Genomic DNA, 18,806 nt, shown 5'->3' on the forward strand with positions numbered 1-18,806 from the left:
TTGGGTTTTTTAAAATTTTGAAAGTTTAATAGTAAATAAGATGGTTATAAAAATAGAATTAGAGTAAAAAAATTGAACAATTAGGGTTAGGACAATACGAGACAATAAAAACAAAGTTACAGACGTCTGGGTGCCTCCCCGAGCAAAAAAGCTCCGGAGAAGGACCCCTGTTAACAAAGGATTATCTCTTAAAAGCAATAGACTGTTGAATATTCATACATTTCATACATGATGCATAAATTCCATTCAAACAAAGAATTGCCTCCGGTTAGTATCACTTTTTTCCTTTAATCTCTATGGTGTCTTCAGGGCTGAGCAAGGCAGGAGAAGTTGGTCTCTTCTGATAAGGAAGTAGTAAATTCTTTTTTTCTCTGAAAGATTTACGTTTTCCTGTGGTCGGTACATAAAAACTACATTTTAACTACAAAACTACATTTACCATACTATCAAAATATTAATACAACATTAACAATCAATACAACATAATACATACAGTAAATATCTTGCATAGAGCCATATAATATGCACTTTTCACATGCTGCTCCAAAAACCACTCCAGCTGCTGCCCAGGGGGACTCCCAGAGTCACCTACTCACACCAGGGGTGGACAGAGGGATGGGGAACAGCTTCTCCGGCAGTCTCCTCGTGCAGCAGGTTGGGTTTCTGGGGAGAGGCTGGCTCCAGGCTGGAGTTCAAACAGGTGGAAATCCATTCCCGACTGCTCCGAGGGCGCTGCTATTTATTTGCTTCGAAATCCCCTCTGACTGCAGCTCATCAAGCCCGACAAGTTTGCGGCCAATGGCAGCCTGGGAGAGGTGTGGCAGGGCTGATTTCACTGCTTCTCACAGGGTGTCTGAAGGGCTGCTGTAATTAAGCCAGTGGCAGGGATTCAATTAAAGGTGTCTGATTGTGGAGCTAACAATTTCTTAACTGCAAGACTGCGGCTCTGTTGAAATCCAGAAAGCCCAAACCTCCTTCTGCTAAAATATTGTTTAAAATGGGTGGTTACGGGTGTTCTTACAACAAAAGCCAAACTCGAGGCTTGGGCAGGGCTTATTTCCTAAGTGCTGCAGCCCTGGGAAAACATCTGATTATTATTTTCCCTTCAGTCAAGCCAACAGGTACTCGGCGTAGCCCTTTAATGCAGATTTCTCATTTTGATCAAATACAAAAGCCTCGTCATGATATTAGGCAGGCACAGGAAAGTCGAGTGTTCCAGCCAACATCAAAGCTTCGCTCCCATCGAACCAGCTCCGAAATTCACGAGGGCAGCGAAGCAAAGGAGCGGCAGGGCCGCAGAGCTCCTGCCTTGGGCTCCAGGAGGAGGGGCACAGGCGGGAGGTAATCCTCCATGGGAAGGGAAGCGTTGTCCTGTTCCACACCAACGACCCCGGCCGGGCGATCCCGGGGGGCTGGGGGCAGCCCAGGAACTGCCGCTGCACCGTGCCTCAGGCCGCTTCCTTCTCCTGCCCTGAGACGGTGCTGGATGGTGACGGCTCTCAGCGGCTGCCCAAGGTCACGGGCTGCTGCTCACTCCAGCTCTTTGAGCCGGCCGAAAAAGAAAATTTCAAATCGGCCCACCAAAACCAATAAAGGCCCCTAGAAGGGCTGCTGGAGAAAGACATAATCTGGGTTTTTTTGGTTGTGGGTTCCGTGTGTTCGGAAATATCAGACGCTGCCCTTTGTGGTATTAATTTAATTACAGCTTTAGGTGCCCACACAACACGATCAAAGCCAAAGCTAAACCCAGGGAAAGGGAATTATCCACCCAAACCACCCACAGCCCAGTTACTCCTTGGAAGGAGGTGCCAGGTAATACAAATTATTCCCTATAATGTTGCATTTCCACGTGGAAAATGCTCCCGAGAGATCTGGGCAATTCAACTTCCAGTCTACAACCAGGAATGTGGGAAGGAAAAAATGTCTTCAGCTGGGGTGTGACACACAGAAATAAATCCAGCATCAGGTTTGTACCAGGGAGAGGAGTTGTACATCACAGCCAGGCAAGGACAATCCTGCCATGCAGAAACCTGAGGCACTGTGCTCCGTGCCACAAAGGAGGAGATGAAGACAGGAGTCAGAGATGGGTCTGAAGGAAACTCCCTTCTCTGGCAGGACGCTGCTCCCTCGGAGGAACACTGCACACCAGAGCTGTGCTACTGAACTGGGCAGTCTCCATCCATCTTGCTGCACTCCCTTTACCTCTGAATTCCCCAAACTGCTTTGTTTTGGATTCCTTATTTTAACTCCAGAACCAGAAATCAATTTATGATGGAAAATCCCTCTTAAAACCAGCATTTAAGTGTCATTTTTTGCTCCTGAAGGTGAGCACAGCTGGAGCACAGACCATGCCTAATGCCCCAAATCCATTCTCCTGGCTGCCCCATCTCTCAGGGTGCTGGAAACAATTCTCCCTTGGATGCTCCAGGAGGGTCAGCAGTGAGACCATGTGGGAAATCACCAGGGCACGGCTGCAGAGATGAAAACCGCCCAGAAAAATGGGATTAAAATGCAGCAATAAGGCCAGGGAGGGCCAAATGGTGCAGTGGGGTTCACTGGTAGTGGGAATCTGGGGGGTGAGACCCTGTGCAGGTATCAGCAGGAGAGGGGGACACCCAGTGACACTGCTGGCACCCAGGGGACACTGCTGGCATCCAGGGGACACCCAGTGACACTGCTGGCACCCAGGGGACACCCAGGGGACACCCAGTGACACTGCCCAGGTCCAGTGGCAAGGTGGTTCCTTTTGTTGGAACCTGAAGGGAAGGAGGCAGCAGAGGGAAACCACCAAATGGAATCCCTTGAGGCAAATTTCAGAAGCTTAAAGGAGTTCCAGGGCTTTCAAAAGGTTACAGGAGACAGGCTGGGATAAAACCCAAGGAATATCTTGGACCAGGAAAACCTCCTGAACCTCCCAGATGCCCGTGAGGCCCTGGCTTTGCTGACCTGTGCAAAGAACCGTGTTTTGCAGGTAAATCCTGTGTTGGGTCAGCCTGGAGGGGGCTCTCACAGCCCTGTGCCCCCAGAGAGCTGCAGCTCCATTTGAAGGTGCTCAGAAAGAGAGGCTTGGCTGGCTGAGGCGCTCCCAAACCTCCTCCTCCTCCCTCCCTGAACCTCTCTCTCGGAGCAGAGACCCCGCACAGGCTCCCAGGGTGGGCACAGCAGATAGCAGGGATTTGGGGTCAGATGTGAGGAAACAAAAAATTATATATTTATATTTATATCTATTTACACCGCAGAGCCCTGTGGCAAGCAACCAGCACGGTGTTTGTGGTCTGTGCAATGCTGGAAAAGAAATGCTGTAAGCCACGAGTTTGCTGCCTCTAAAAGAAGGCTGTGAATGAGTTTGACCTAAATAGGCTACAAAGGAAATATTAACTTTCCCTGGAAGGGGGGTAATTAGGATGTACACAGAGAGCTGTGTTTATTCTCTGAAATAAGGGATATTTTTTCATGTATTTCAGCTTACCTTCCTCTGCTGGATAAACCCTCCGTGCAACCCTCCATTAAGCCTACGGTAAATCAATCCCACAGTGAATGCTTTTCTTTTAAACCGTTATTATCTTGTCTTTATTCACTGTTATCCCTTCTTTCCCAGGCAGAAAAAACTCCCTCAGCCGCTTAACTCCACTCTTCACTGCAGCAGGCCAGGATTTCACACCGTGCTGTGATTTTCAGCCCTTTGTTACCGTTTGTCATACAAAACGCTCCCCAAAGCAAAACCAGAGCCACAGAACCTGAAAGCTGTTCCAAAGTACTACCAGAATAGCACAAGGTATATCAAAATAACCCAGGTTTTTCAAAATAACCCGACTTCCTATCAAAATTACCCAAAGTAACACCAAAATAACCCAAATTTCTACCAGAATAACCCCAGGTATTACCACAATGACACTGCCCAGCGCCCACTGGGGTGGCTGAGCCCCCAGGCACAGCAGAGAGCAGCAAGAGGCCAAGGCAGGCTCTCATCACCCTTTCTTGTGCCAGCCCCTGAATCCCTCTGGAAGAGCTGGAAGCAGCCAGAGCCCCTTGGGATAAATGTGCCTTCTGAGGCAAATGCTCTGCATTGGAGAGGTTATTTTTAAAAAACAGTAATAAAAAACCCCAAGCCCTGCTCTAAACTGTGGCTGTGTTCATGCTGAGGGATGCAGAGAAAGTAACCCCAAAGCTGAAACAGCTCTGCAGTTTAAATTTCTGTGTGTATATATATATATATATACACACACACACACCTCTAGACATTCCTTTTGCTGCACAGGGAATAGGCAGGGTTCCAGAGATATCCATGTGCTTAAAGGAGTACACATTGAGCTCCTCAGGATGGGATTGGAGCCATGTAACAAACGGTTTTCCCCTGCAGAAGTCAGCAATTTGCCCATGGTGGAAGTGCAATGGGAAGCACCGGTGCCCCAAGACCTGTGAGAGCTGTACCTGTGCAAATACTTTACAAAAACACCCCTCCTACTTAAAAAAAACAAAACAAAAACCCTTTAGATTTCTGGCAAGAAGGTGAACTGCTCATTGAAGAGTTCTTGTGTGATGCGATCTTTCTTTCTTTCCTTGAAAATGCCAGGTGAAGATATTTGTGAAAACCAGAACAACAGAAGCCACAGGTAAAAATCTAATAATAAAAGAAACCCCCCCACCCACACAGACAGGGAACAGCAGAGCCTTTTTACAAATTCTTGTAGCTATGAATGTATGCATGAAATATTCAGCCTAATCTCTGAATATGCCCTAGCATGGGAAATAAAAGCCCAGGCATAAACTGGGATTCCTTTGCGGCAATATTGAACTCCAGATGTTAAGAGAAAACCTAATTTGTCACACGGTGAAAGAACAATTTAGGCTATAACTACCTGGATATTGAAATACAAGCCTGCTGCTATTCATCTGCACTTTCTCCTGCCATTCATATCTCCTCAAAAGCAGAAAGCAAATGCAGAGGTGCTAAATGCGCCAGCTCGCTGGCAAATCAGAGACAGAGAAGGGATAAAAGTCCCATTTGTTGGGAATATTTTGTGCTCCCCAAGCGAGTTTCTGCGTGCAAAACCGTGGTTAGGAGGGGAGGCAAAGTAAGAAGCGTTCTGCAAATCCTTCCACATCCAGTTTGTCTTTCATATCCACCGACTTACCTGACCTCTGCATCTGGCTGCTGCCCATAAAAACATGGGGAAATGGGAAGGCAGGGGAACCTCTCCTTCTGCTTCTGGCCCTTTGAGCCCTGAGCTGGCCTTTTGGTGTTGTTTGCTGCTTCGCCTGCTGCAGTCACTGGTGGGCACAGGACTTAAGGAAAACTTCCTGGATAAGCAGATTCCTGCAATCACAGAACGATTCGAGTCAGAAGAGCCCCTGGACATCATCTCATCCAACCCACCTGTGGTGGTTTCAGGCAGATTTTAGGAGAAATCCTCCCAAGGGGCCCCCCTCCCCTCCCCCAACCGGTTTGGGAAAAGACTTCCTCAGAGAGAAGTGGAAAAAACCTGCTTATTAAACAGGCAAAGCACTCCCAGCACAATACCCAATGACAAGAGCTTCGTGCTGCTTACGGAGGGATAACAAACTTAAAGAAAGTCTCCTCTTGACGGTCGTCACTGTGCTCCACCACTCCGTCTCCGCTGGCGTTGGGAGAAGAGGAGATGTGCAGGGCTGGTCTTGGTGGGGTGGGTCCCCTGTGGAGGCCCCTGGTGCTTCCCCAGGTCCTTAGTCCGGAGAGGTTGGAACAGTTCCGAGGAGAGGGCAAAAAGGAAAAAAGGAAGGAAAAAAAAGAAAAAGAAAAAAAAAGGCAAAAAGCTTCAGCTATTCTACAGCATCTAACTACACTAGCACTAAACTAACTAACTGCCAGGGAAAAAAAACAACAGAGCTTCTTTCGTCTTGCCGTGTTCCAACTCCCCCGCTTCAAGGTCACTCCGAGGAGCAGAGTTTTCCTGGGGAAAAACAAATGGCGCTTCCCTCCCCTTTGCAGCCAATAGACAATTGGGGGATACACAGTCACCCCAGGACACCACCCTTGGAGCTTTGCCCTTCAAAATCCCGAGGCTGAGAACCCACTCGAGGTGCATTTCCACCATCAAAAATGCCCCCAAGTTTTCCTGGGGGAGGAGGGGGGTTAAATCCTAAGCCTGGAAATGCTCGGCCTTGACAAAGAGTCCACACAGAAAACATGGAATTCTCACTGCCTGGCTCTGCAGCCCCTCAAACAGCCAAGGGAGAGCTCCCAGCCCGAGCAGAGCAAACAAACAAGCACCTCAATAATGCAGCAGGAGGCAAACACAGCCGGGGCACAAACAGCAGGGCTGATTTCTCTCTGAGACTGCCCAAGTTCTAATTTGTGGGACATGGAAAATAATGAGCAAATTAATTTGAGCAAATATCATTTAGCCACGTTATTGATTAATTTACAGAGCCGTTAAGCTTCCCTGTAAGCCCGTGCTAAGATTGTGTCTGCATCAAGGATTCGGTGTTTGTGCGTTCTTGGAAGGATTAAATTTAAGTGCCTTATCTCGCTCAAAACCAGTTTTGGAAGGAAACGTGGGGAAATCTTACTCAATGCTACGAATTGCATCTGCTTGTTTATAATTAAAGCACGGCAAAGGGGCAAGTCAGGGATCTCATTATTTGTTCTTCCCTATTCGAACACGTCATCTCATCGCGGGGAAATATCAAAAATGCCTGCGAGTAGCTAATCAGAGCTCCCTGCCAGCCACAGGATCCTGTCAGTGTGGCAGAAAACAAATACGTGCAGGCATAATTTCACCTTTCCTTTCCTCCTTGCTTTTGTTTTTTTCCTCCCTTTCCCACCATTTTAGGGCATTAATACCCCTGAAGTGCAACCTGTGCGTTTCCCTGCTTGGCTCCCCCAGCTCTTTGTTAATCTATATGCCCTCCTCCCCTTTCTCCTCTCCAGAGAGGGTGAGAGCTGCAGGCACTTTTATTCTGTGTATTTGGACCTAAAATGTCCCAAAAAACCATGGGCCTGAGAGAGACCTGAAAGCTCAGACGGACACAAACACTGCCCAAGCTGATGCGATTAAAAGTTTCACGTCTCTGGACAAAACCTGTCATTTGTGGCCCTTCTGCTGGAGGTCACAGCACCACATTACATTTCACTTGCTTTTCTACCAGGTCCCCAGGCTCTTGCATTCGGCATTGCCGACATTCCCGCTGTGAAGAGCTGCCCGTGCTGGCTCGCAGCGCTCCCACAAGTGTGACAGGAGAGTTCACTACAGACAAAAACCACGGGGCAAAGCTTCTGCTACAGCCCAGGTGCCTCGATGGCTGCAGCGAGGCTGCGCAGGTGGGAATTAGAGCAAAACTTCCCATCTCCCTGCTGGCCCAGAGCCTGGACTGGGAGCTCAGCAGGCAAAGTCCGGGCAGGGCAGAGAACGGATGGAGAGGCTCTGAGCTCAGGTGAGAAGCCTAAAATCACTTTCCTCGGCAGATTTTCTAAAAAATTTCCCTTTTGGTCAAATGCCTCAGGCAAAATCAATAGCGTGGGCTTCTGTCATGCAACTAAAGATTAAATGGGTAATGGCTGGGAAACACGTTCACACCCACGGCAGCTCTCATCTGTCTCGTCTTTGCATTTCTACATTTCTACAATAAAATGATTTCTATATATTTATATTTCCTGTAAAATATGAATATAAATGACTCTGTGACCCGGGTGTTGTTACCCCACAACTCACCTTCTGCAGGACAGCAGGGACAGGGAATTGTTCCTATGGAAAACCAGCTTCCTTCCCATGGTGGCTCCTGCAGCACTGCCCTCCTTGCCCAGGGACAGCTTTTTGTGCAGCTGCAAGGACAACAAACAAAGGGATGTGCTGGGGTGAAGGGGATGGGGAGCACGGGCAGGAAAAGCACAGCCCTCCCTTCCAACCTCTTCTCTTCCCTCCCCTGCAGCGCCCCAAATAATCCTTATCTAAATATTTTGCTCTGAAGCTGTGTTGCTTTCTTATCTCGTTACACCACGGGTTTGTGTTTGATCTTAATCTTCCTCTGTTTAACTTGTGCCAGCCTCTGGCCTTTTCACATTTAAGGATTTTCTGTCTGCAGAAATTTCCCATTAGGAGTAGGGGGTGGAAAAAAGTGTTCCTGTGGATAAATTATCACATAGGATCCAACATTATATGTAGGGGAGGGGAGGAAATAAAAGATAAGGCCATTTTAGCATGAATTCATTTTCCTAAAGCTTAAAGAAAAATCACATCATTCCTTTTTTTGCTGTTTTCCAGGGGGTGCAGGCAGTGCAATGACACCAATTTGCAATGCTGCAGCACTCCAGGCTCTCTCCAGAGTGTGCCTCCAGCTCCCAGCAACAGCTCTGGGTTCTCGGGAGGGAACGTTCACTTTGTAATTTCACTACAAACTGGAGAGTCAACTGCAGCTCTAGTGCTGCCAAATTATTCCCCCCTCACAAAAGCAGCTGTGAAAGAACATTATCATTACAAATCTCAAACAAGCTCTTTTAAGTTTTTTTTTGGTTGTTGATACAAATCCCCATTTAAGACTGTCGATGAATATTAATTCTCCCTATCCCAAAATACCACCAGAATGTGCAGTCAATCACGAATTCCCCGTGAACATAATCAGGACTTGATATTTGCAGCCTTCCAGGACCTACAAGAAAAATGGAGACAGACTGTTCAGGAGGGCTTGGAGTAGCTGCAGAAGGAAAGAGAAAAGGTTTAGGTGGGCTATTGGGCAGGAATTGTTCCCTGGCAGGGTGGGCAGGCCCTGGCACAGGGTGCCAGAGCAGCTGTGGCTGCCCCTGGATCCCTGGCAGTGCCCAAGGCCAGGCTGGAGCAGCTGTTGTTACACATGCAGGTAAAGAGCTGTAATAAAGAGTAACAAATGGAAATAAAGTAATGTATAATATGACTTCTACGTAGACGGGAATCATCATTTTTTATAATGGCAGAAGGGCTCATTGAGAGAGACCTGGGAAAAAAAACCCACATGGGCTTTTCTTCAGATCTGGAATGTGTAAAAAACCTTTGCAGTCCAGACTGCAATCGGCAAATTTAACCAGCAAATGTTGAGAAATGCAGTTTCAGGGCAGACAAAACCCTTTGCCAAATCTGAATTATTCACCAGCAGCTAGAGCCAAGAAGAGAAAGAGCTAGAATGTCAAAAGGATTTATCTTGTTTCTTCTGAAATGGAAACAGTGAGCGAAGCCATAAACAAAAGCCCTGACACAGACACATACAAACAGTTCCCGTTCCATTCACAAACCAGCAGGCAGCGCTCCATCAGCTAAAGCAGCGCAGCTGCGGGGCTGGAGTGTCCTCCTCTCTTCTGGGACTGCTGATTTTTCCATGGACAGCGTCCTGGCTGTCTCTGGACAGCACTGAGGTGCAGCTTTGTCTGCTTGCACTGATAAATCGTGTTATATTTTAACCTCACCAGTGAAAGGACTGAGTCAAGCTCATATCCAAGAGTGAGGAGCAGTCGGGAAAGAGATAAAACACCCAAACTGATCGCACTTCCATGCCCCAGCTTTTAAAAAGATCATCTGGCTTTAAAAATAACATCAGTAAAATGGTAAATACTTTTAAAACTTCAACTCTTATGCTCAAAATACCTGTTTCAACATGATGTTCTAGTACAGGTGCAACCAAACCCCCACAGGCAGAAGCATTCCTTGTAGAATCTTGTAGAATTAAACTGAGACTTTTGAAAATTTTCCATTTTCAAGTCTTGAGGTTTGAGAATTTTCATATGATTGGAATCAGCAGAGAGCCAAGGTGGACCAAGAAACAGTGTCAGCAAAATAGAGGTTTAGATGACATAACACATTAATCAAACTGATTTACTGTTTGCAGTTTACAAAAAGAGAAACTATCCCAACAACAGCATTGTAAATCTTGGGTGCCTGGCGTCTTTTTAACCTGAGGAGATAAATGCTGTACAAAATGAACTCTTCTTCATCACTGATGAGGTTTAGAAGGGTTAAATGCTCAGGGACACAGATGCAAAGCTGCCTCGTGGTTTATCCTGGGAAAACAGCAGGGGAAAGTGCCAGGGATATTCTCCACAGCTCAGAGGGTGAAACTGGGAGCCTCTTGCTTGGTGAGGCCAGTGCCAGACCCCTTTGGGACAGGGCTGAGGGCCTGGCAAGTGTTTGTAGGACACACAGGAGCTGCAGCTGAGCCCTTCCCACCATCCCAATCCCCACCTGGACCTATTTAACACAGCAGTTTTTGGGGATTTGCAGGGGGTCAGGTCAAATCCAGCTGTTTAAGAGTTAGTACTTTATCTGAATTTGTGGTTCTTTTCATTCATATTAAAAACCCTCAAGTGATAAGAGGAGCACAGGATGGTATCAGTTAATAGAGGGGGAGTTTCATCCTAGAATTTTCTTGATGGACTCCTAACAGCTCATTTTCAGAAGGGAGAGCAATGACACAGCACTGATGCCTTGTTCTCAGCACCCCCCGTGTACACCAGACAGGGAAATCAGCTTGCAACAAGCAGAAATATTTCCTGACCCAGATTCAGGCATCTTATGAACTCTGAGCTTCTTGCTGGCTGCAGAGACCAAATGCTGCGCTGTAAGAAAGGAACACTGACAGCTGTCAGAAGCAGAGGTCTGTGCCCTCCCTCGCTGTGCGTGGTTAAGGAAATTTACATGGGATTTCACAACAGAAATGAGCGCATTTTTCAGCCCTGAGAGCCTCTCCCTTGTTCCTGCCGGGCAGTGCCAGCACTGGCTGCAAGATGTTACACAAGGAGTGTCTGCTGGGTGCTCCGACAGAGAGACACCTGGGCAGAGGGGTGGCATCCTCCCGGGGGACACGGCATCCTGCAGGAGCTGCCCGCTCACCCCGCGGAGCTGAGAGGTCACAGGCAGCAAGGCAGGGGCTTCACAGTCAGAAGTACCAAAGACCAAGAAGCGTATGGAAGACGAATGCGAGGGGTTAAATGAAATAAAATAAATCACCGTTAAACAATCCCCATTTAAACCCAGATAACAGCGCCCTGCAGACAGCAAAAATAGAAATTACCCTGGACTGCTGCACTCTATTTTGCAGCTAAGGAATACAATCAGTTGTACTGCATTGGAAAGTATCCTAATGTTTTCTAGGAGCAGATGTCCAGACGTTTGAAGAAGCCAATGTGGCCCATTACTGGCCCCATTCACTACCCATAACAAGAGGGTCTTTATACACGGCTACAACATGAACACTATCTGACATTTGAGGCGGGAATTGTATGGGATGACTTCAGAGATTATTTGTTTGTCTGTTTGGTAGCAAAGTGTTCCATATTTATTCCCTCTAAACGAAGACAATTTGTTCCAAATTTCTTCTGACAGCTCTGGTGGTACTCATGGGTCACTCCACAGTCAGTGTCACGAGGCCATCTGAATTTTTCCTGTCATTGCTAAAATAAAATGCACCCCGTTCTCTCAGCCAACATGAAGGGTAAAGTCTGGTTTCCCACTTTCACATCCTGAATCCTTTTTCCTGGTGCCCATCCCTGGGTGGCCCAAGCTCCATCCTGTCCTGCATGGGATGAGCCCCATACTCCCTGTCTGGCCAGGGGGAGCTGCCCCTGTCTGCCCAGCCCTGATTTCCAAAGGAAAAAAAAAAAAAAACCTAAACAGAAAAAACCCCACCTGAGCCAGGAGGGTCTTTGGAGCAGAGCTGGGAGTCAGCAGGGTGAAAATTGCCCTCGCTTTCCCTGTGGCAGGGCCGTGTTTTTTAATAAATCCAGTAAAAAAAAAATCCACAAGAACCAAAAATGCGGCAGGGGCTGAAAATGACCCAGCTGAAAGAGGATAATTGGATTTGGAGAGGGGAAGACGGTTTCAAAAGAAAATTCCTGGGATGCTTGTTTTTAAAGGGGTAGCAGCAACCTCAAGGAAACAAGGAGGCAGCTGCTAGAAAATGAAGGGTAAAGCCAGGTCTGACCTTGGGACTCGCCTTGGTTCTGCAAATTTCTCACATCCTTGGGAGCAAAATAATCCTTGGCTCAAGAGAACGCAGGTGAATCGCTCCAGACACCGCTGAGAGCACGAGATTCCCACTGAGGTAAAAAGGGCAAGTGCAGGACGGGGCAGGGAGAGAGCTTTCAGCCACCTGAGGCAGGGAACATTTCTGGGACGAGTTTTTGATACGATTGTTTTAGATGCATGTGACTTAACCAAGCTCCAGTGCTGCTGGAAGCAGCAAGGCACAGCTGAAGGAGCGGGGCTCTATTTATAAAACAATTCTGTGGAACCACCATGCTGAACACACTATGAGACAAATCCTAGAAAAAATAATAAATCTGAACAAAGAAGACAAACAAACAAACAAACAAACAAACAAACAAAAAGGTATAACCATTAATGTTTCATCTTTAGAGCAAGAAATGTGACAGAGCCTGCCTTGAATCTAAATTAAAAAGCTTCCAGAAGACTGCATAATTTTGTTCAGGGAGAAAGAGGGTGAGCCAAACTTAGAGGTAACTTAAGAAATGGCAAAGTGCTGAATGTCTCAATTAATTCTAACCCCTGGGGGACTCTGGTCTGCTCTACAGTATCCACATTTTGTACAGGAAAGTCACAGCTAAAATCTGCCTCACTGAGGGGTTCAAAATGCTTCTGCACAGCAGCAAGCTTTTTTTTGAATTCGGTTTTTTTTAATCAGTTGACCTGCTTTCAGATCACACATGGCAGCTGCAGAAGGGTTTTTTACTGTAAGGACGTCCACAAAAAACACACAGAGGAAAAATTTAATTTCTCTTTGGCTGGATAAATGTGGGGGGAAACTGCATTTTCCTCATGATATTCATTCTCCGCAGGCCATCACTTTTAAGTCAACTGTATTTGCCGCAAACTGTGCTAATTTGTAAATTCGTAATGCAAATTAAAGAACTTCTGCACAACACTTTTCAGCCTGGACACAAAGATACCCTGTGTTATACATGATTTCCCGGTGCCAGGGGACAGCAATGAAAGAGAAAACAATAGATGGATACATTGCAATATACAGACATAATAAAAAAAGAAAAGGCTGATTAAATCTTTCGATTCCAGCAGTTCCAGTATATGGTTTATGTTCACTTTTTACTACACCCTCTTCCTGTTTGCCTGAGAGCTTATCTTTGACGAAAAACATCATTGTTTAAGGTCTGAGTAATACCCCCCCCCCAAAAAAAAGACAGACTGAGAAGGGCACTAGAGCTTCGATCTCTGTACAGCAATTGCATAAGTTAGACTTTTTTCCCCTCCCCCCCTCCCCCCCGATAGGACCACTTTTCACATATATAGGTAAAATTTATCACCAATTATACAAAAGCAAACAGTTCCCGTTGGATCACTTGCAAGGACTAAGTGTATCCCTAACTCTCTTTGGTACGGATTTAGGCTCATGTATAAAACAGGTTTTTCTTTCCTTTAAGACCTGAGGGATATTTAAAATCCAGTATCTCAGCAAGCTTTTGTACCAGGGATTTCAATATTTACCTTCCCTAAATAACCTCTTGAAAATTCTCTGTTTCTCTGCGCTTCTCTGCAGGAAAAACAATTCGCTAATATCAAGCATTAAGGGAAATTTGCACAGGAAGAGCCAAATCAAACCCCTGATTTGTTCAAACAAGACACTCCCTTCCTCAATTTCCTACCTCCTTTCATTGAAGACTATTAAATTCAAATTACATCCTACAGATTGAATGAAACAGAATTCCTCTCTTACCAGTTCCAGCTTTGTGAGTAACCCCACATAGACGCACACCCAATCTTCTCCAAATTTATACAAAGGCTTAGCTTCAGCTAGATTTGTCTTCAATGTACTTGCTTGTGGCTAAATGTAAACGGGTCCCAAAGCACTTAAATGATCAGAGGTCTGAGTTGCCACCAGTGCTCTTTTTTCCCTTTCCTCTGGAATTTTTCCTGTCCTCCCTGGTGCACTGAATATGTCTGAGCACGTCCTGCAGGGTCAAACACTGCCCTGCAAAATCACACTGAAAGGTGACTCTTCTCTCTTTGCAGCCCCCCCCGACACGTTTGGCACAGGACACGCTGGGAAAGCACCCAGGTACTTCACCGGGAGTGAACAAAGGGGTTTAAAGGAGTCTGATCAATTGGATCGTTCATCACCAAAATCTGTCCTGGGAGCACGGTTGGCACTTGCCTCACAGCTGGTCATTGGATATTTTACGTGGATGAATAAATTAACTCAAAAATATGATTGCTCTGTCATTTTACAGTTTAGCTTCTGCACTCTAACATCTCTATTTCTTAATATATATGTACATATTTAAATATTCTGCATTTCCCCAACCTCTGCCTTTGAACACAGGGAGGAAAGCAGGGCTCTGCTCCCCTGTAACTCATTTGCCAAGCTGTGCTAGCTAATCCCTTTAAAGAATAACCTGGCTGGCCAAGGAAGGCTCTTCTGGAGCAGAGCAAAGGCTTGGCATTGCCAGCCCCGTGGAGCATCCATTCCCTCGAGTTCAAGGGGCCAGAGGTCACTGCTGAGCCTTCACCTCTCTGACAGCGGCACGCAGAACCAATTTCCTCTGGGCTTTATTTAGCAGGCATGTGGCCAGCAGGGGAAGCAGCCCTTCCCCCAGATGTGCAACATAAAAGGAGTTCTTTATCAGTGAGCTGCACGGCCAGGCTGTGCTGGGAACAGAGCAGGGCTCTGTGGGGCACAGCAGCTCTCCTGTTCCCTGGGACAATGCCTCACAGCAGCCACACTCAAGCTGAGCGCTGCCTGGAGCCTGGTTTCTGGCACAGTCCTCTTCTAGAGGACGCTGAGGTACACCCATTTCTCACCTGGGTTCCTGGAGGAATGGGAGGGCTCAAAGGCAAAGTGGTGGCACTGTCCAAGGAGAGCAGCTGAAGGGACCTTGGGCAGACACTAGGGGCTTCTGACAGCCCAAGTCCCATCTCTGCTGACCGTTCCACCAGTCCCTTTAAGATGAGTATTATTCTCCCAAAAAAACCCTCCTAAAAGAACAGTCTTCCTGATGCCATTATTAAGAAAAGCCCCCCAACAACACATATATTAAATAATTCTAAGTTCCTTTCCCAAAACAATTGGCTTTCTTGTCTCCCACTCTGCCCTTTGGTAGGGGAAGTACCTCTGCATTTGTTTTGTTTGGAGAAAAAATACCTCAGATATAAACCATGAGATTCTCCTGGGACTACAAGGAGCACAGGTATTAATCCGTGGTAAATTGTGGGATTGGGGAAATTCTTTCCATTAGGCCTGTTTCAGTAGTCTCAATTCTGTCCCTCACTCCAAAGCCACCTGTGTCCTTTACGACCTCAAAGAGCAAGAAAGTTTCTCTTCTAAAGCCTTGCAGCTGGGATAAATATAACCAAACTTGCTGATTTACTGCACTGATAGACTGAAAAAAGTGGAAAGCCATCCTTCCAGCACCTGCAATTAGAATAATAATTCTGGAGCAGGCAGTGGGGACTGACAGGAGTTTAAGCAGAACATTTCATGTCTGGGACTGTAACAGCCATCCTAAACCTGGGCACCTTCAGAGCCCAGGTTTTAAAACAAATCCTTGCAGATGGCTTCGAGAAATTGATGTATTTTATCTTCATTTTACTAAATTATAGAGGTGGGGGTTTTTGTTGTTGTTTTTTGTTGTTGTTGTTTGTTCTTTTTTAATTGCAGTGCTTTTCAAAGTATCCAGGCTTTGGTCTGAGTCAGAAAATCAGAGCTACAGAAATCCCAGCCTCCTTCCCCAGTCCCAACAGCTCCATCCTTTTTCTGGGACATCATGACACAATTATCTTGAGAATGGATGACTTTTTTTTTTTTTTTTTTTTTTAAGAAATCACACCAGTAACTGTAAAATGAAACTGCAAATATTCACTGAGACAGAGGCCCGGCACAAAGAAATTTCAGAGCACTGAAAAATAATTTACCCCAGCAGGAGCAGGGTTTTACAAGGGAAATTGTTGGCCGACTCTAACTCTTGGCAACACTGCCAGCTCTACTTACAAAAAAGTTATGTGCCTATGCAAATCAGCCAGCTCTTGAAAATTCACCACCCCCAAACGCTGCACCTCAGCCCTGCAGCCAAAAGGAAAGCTCATTCCTTCAATGCTAGCCACATTTTGAGTAATTGCCAAAAAGATCTGATTTGCCAACCTTTCACTTCTCTGAATGAATTAGAATGAGGAATGGGGGGGGGGTCTTCACACCCTAATTCTGCTCTCGGACTTTCTGCAGTGTCATATTTCCCTCTCCCCTGCTTCTGCAGCCACACTTTAATGTCATCAGGGTGAGGCCATGGGCTCCAGGGACACGGGGAAGGGGAGTTCTGACACTGTGAGAGCAGGGATTTGCATGGCTGAACTTGGCTTGTCTCACCTTATCTTCTTGTGACCCCAGGAAGAGAGAGGGGAGGAAGAAGTCTTGATGGTCTGAATATCTGCACCTCCCTCTCTCTCTAACACGCCCATCTTTCTCCCCTGAGGAAACCGGGAAGCGCAGTTTCGGAAGAGACCCATTAAATACCTCCCGTGCAGCTCTCCTCCCTTCCTGAAGTGCAGTGCTTGCCTTGCTTTTCACGCAGGAACAGCTGAAGGATGCTTGGTTTAGCTTTTCCTCTGTCCCAAGGCCGTAATCTCCGTGAGTTTGGAGCTGGGTGCTGCTCCTCGTGGACCCTCTGCAGCTGAGAAGCACAGAACAATCCCTGCTTCCCTTCCAATCCCAGCCGGTCTGCGATAAAAAGTCAAATCAAGATGCAAATTTTAAAAATGAAAGCTAACTTCTTCTTCTTCTACTGCAGCGACAACAGCATCTTGATGATTTTAAAATTAAACTCATCCTTAATCTCACCAGGGAGTTCGAAATTTTGCTTCAAAACAGTTGTCACGTTATCTCACCTTACACATTAACTTTCTCCCCCTTTTATTTGGCAACCTTTGCTCAAGAAAAGTGCAAATTTCATAATGGGAGGAAAAAAAAAGATAAAAAGAAAGCAAGCAGAAAGAGAATGGAGGAGAAAAAGCTAAGATCATATGGCCCAGAGACCAAGGCAGGGTAATGCTCTGCTCTTGTGCTTGAATAACACAAGGACATTTCATTAATTCAGAGCCCATCAGATCTGAAAGGCCTACTCAACCATGGACAATTTAAAAAAAAAAATAAAAAAATTTTCACCATTTTAAACTAAAAGCCACAAAAACCCCCGAAATGCTTCCTTGTTTGTGCGTCTACCGAGATGAAGTATACATTAACATAAACCACAAGAGATAAATTATCTTTACCAGCCCTTACAATACCCAGTGCTCCTTTTAGCACCTGCTAACAGCTTGTAAGAACACCTAATGACCGCGGCACTGCGCAATGTTTGCATTTCAAACAAAACAGGAACGCTTCCCGCTCTCGAAACAGTAGTTTCTGATCAAACCTCTTCAAATTATCACCTACCTCAACAGCATCATTTCACCACTCAGCGAGAGAACGGCGGAGGCCCGTAAAGGTTAGGAGCCAAAAGGCCGGAACTTCAGTAATTAAAGAGTGCGTCACAAAATCATCCTGACGCCGTCACTCCCAGCGAACACCGGCCTGGGATCCGCTCCGTGATCGCACCAAGAACTGCGCCGGGAGAGGCAGAGAAAGCTCCCAGCCCGAACCCAGCCAGCCGCAGGCAGCCAGGCCTTTCTGCCGAGGCGCACTTCTCGTGTCTGCCACCTGGGTCACATTAAATCAGTCCGCAGGGACGGGGCAGGGAAGGTGCAGCGACCTCCTGGCCGGGGATGTTCTGTGTCCTCCCCGCGTTTCCCCGCTGCTGCGCCATCCTTGCTCCCCGTTGCACCCGGAGCAGGTTGGGGCACGTGGAATATTTCAAACTCTCTTCGATTAATGCATCCAGTCATCACTTCAGCGTTTCTGGGCTGAAACCCCCTCGCTGTGACCTCGCAAAGGGGAACGGGCTGATTTTATTCCGCTTGCAAAGTGAATCTCATGGACCTCGGGACGCTTTGCCGTTGCCGGTGTGTCCGCAGGCCGGGGCTCCCCGATCGAGGCGCTGATGACTGCATTTATTGTCACTCTGTAACACCACCACATGCGCTTCGCTCCCCGGTCTCTCCTCGTCTGCCAGTGAGCCAAGCGTTGTGGAAAATCGCTCCATCAGGAAGGAATCAAAGGCCATTGCGAAACTTTCCTTGGAGTAACCCGGTAATCTGCATCTGTGATGCGCAGACATCTCATTGCTAGGGAAAAAAAAAAGCCAGCCTGTAGTTACTGCTCCATGTTAAATTTAAGTTAAAACAACGCTGCTCCTGCATGACACGGACTTCACATTTGTTTGGCATTAAATTGTTTAAACCCGGCATTATTGTTTCCCCAAACAATGCTGCCGTGCTCAGATTTTAAAGTGCTGCTAACTGAGCTTTTTCTTCTTAGACTTCCTCAGCTTTTCGATCCCAGACCCTGCTGAGGAGCATGTGGGGTGGGTTTTATTATCTCCAGCCAGCTCCAGCGGCAAGTGAGGTGAAATTTTTACTCTCCAGGGTGTTGGATGTTTATTTGTGAGAATTTATGTCCATTAAGGCAGAGGTGTCAGTGTTAGGAAAATTAATGCACGAACACCAGAGGTCTTGTGTCCAAAAAGGAAACAGAGGATTCCTTTTACTTTATTCGAATAAAGGGAGCGGCCATGGGGCATTTCACCTGGGGTCTCTCGGATTTTCAGAGGACGCAGCCTCCTTTTTATCCTAATTTCCCGTCCGCATTTCCCCCTCTCTTTCCCTACTGGCTGATGTACTTGAGAGGTACAGACTTCCCGAAATGCCTAAGACCTAAGATTCCTCTTTTAATGTATAACCCCCCCC

The 18,806-nt window shown here is 46.7% G+C and overlaps 1 long non-coding RNA gene across 5 annotated transcripts; it reads right to left on the reverse strand.

Annotated features, from left to right (window-relative positions):
• LOC120749144 (uncharacterized) lies at positions 1-18,068 on the reverse strand. 5 transcript variants are annotated; one of them, XR_009208608.1, is made up of 6 exons: positions 17,398-18,068; positions 16,480-16,683; positions 8,553-8,625; positions 7,692-7,801; positions 5,136-5,317; positions 1-2,471 (listed from the first exon to the last, which is right to left on the reverse strand). It is a non-coding gene; the product is annotated as an uncharacterized LOC120749144 (long non-coding RNA). The 5 variants fall into 5 exon arrangements; XR_005699550.2 differs by having other exon boundaries at positions 7,692-8,625; positions 17,398-18,033; XR_005699551.2 differs by having other exon boundaries at positions 1-864; positions 7,692-8,625; positions 17,398-17,985.
• Between the last annotated feature and the right edge of the window lie 738 nt (positions 18,069-18,806).

This window comes from Hirundo rustica, chromosome 2 (genome assembly GCF_015227805.2).
Source record: "Hirundo rustica isolate bHirRus1 chromosome 2, bHirRus1.pri.v3, whole genome shotgun sequence".
NCBI classification, from domain to species: Eukaryota; Metazoa; Chordata; class Aves; order Passeriformes; family Hirundinidae; genus Hirundo; species Hirundo rustica.